General features: G+C 63.3%; 1 non-coding gene across 1 annotated transcript; it reads right to left on the bottom strand.

Moving 5' to 3' along the window:
• Window positions 1-569: 569 nt before the first annotated feature.
• Window positions 570-642, bottom strand: TRNAK-UUU (transfer RNA lysine (anticodon UUU)). Its single transcript has one exon. It is a non-coding gene; the product is annotated as a tRNA-Lys (tRNA).
• Window positions 643-1,028: the final 386 nt, after the last annotated feature.

Genomic DNA, 1,028 nt, shown 5'->3' with positions numbered 1-1,028 from the left:
AGCCCCACCGACGCAGGGGCACCAAGCGTGTGCCTGCACCTGTGCCTGCACCGAGGTGGGCAGCGGGGGCTGGTTTGGGGGCTGTGCAGTGGGCACGGGGTACAGTGGGTGCCAGCTCTCCCTTCCCGGCGTGGTTTTGGCCCTGCCTGGCTGGTGTCCTCACCCACCACCACCTCCTCTGCCCTGTGGAGAGAGGAAGCAGCCGCTGCCATCACAGCCACTCCTGGGGGAGCATCTGCAGCTGTCCCTCAAGGCAGTTCTCCAGCCCTGGCTTCCTTCTCTCCAGCTCTTCATCCTCTTTCTCCCTCCTTTCGGCATACCCCCATGTAACACCCTTGCCCATCCCCATCATCCAACATGGGATCCCTCTCTCTGGGTGGCTGGGAGAAGGCAGTGGTGCTGAGTGGGTGTCCTGGTGTTGGATGGGATGCAGCTGGCCCTGGAAAGATCCTTGGAGAGGTGATGGTGGGAAAAGAAGCAGAGGAGGGGGCCCTGGGGTATTGAGAACCTGAGAAGGTGTTGCTCCTGCCCATGGGCTCCCCTTCCTGGTTCCTAAAGGATAAAGCCTTCGCCTGAACAGGGGCTTGAACCCTGGACCCTCAGATTAAAAGTCTGATGCTCTCCCAACTGAGCTATCCAGGCTCACAATTGGGTTCTGGGGGGACATCCAGACAGCCAGTGAGGACCCCGCTTCACTGTGACACCAGTGGGACAACGTGGGGACTTGCTTTGACCTCTTCCACCCCAACACCATCCCAACAAGGCCACCACAGCGGAGGGCATCCTCCCAGGAGGAGGAGCACCACCAGCACCTCTGCCCTGCCCTGGCACCTCTTCCTCGGGCGAGGATGGGCTCCCGGGGCAGGAGGGGATGGATGAACACCAGGTTTGTCTTCCTGGGGTCAGCCAAAAGGAGGAAGCAGAGGAGGAGGAGAAGGAGGCTGAGCAGGGCGCTGTGGGGCGGCTGTGAACCCCCGCCACGCCCCGAGGGAGGCCGGGGGGCCCGGCCGGGGGGCGGCGCGGCAGGG

This window comes from Antrostomus carolinensis, unplaced genomic scaffold (assembly GCF_000700745.2).
Source record: "Antrostomus carolinensis isolate BGI_N321 unplaced genomic scaffold, ASM70074v2 scaffold32378, whole genome shotgun sequence".
NCBI lineage: Eukaryota > Metazoa > Chordata > Aves > Caprimulgiformes > Caprimulgidae > Antrostomus > Antrostomus carolinensis.
Note: the sequence above shows the minus strand (reverse complement) of the source record. Positions and strands in the feature narration are given on the sequence as shown.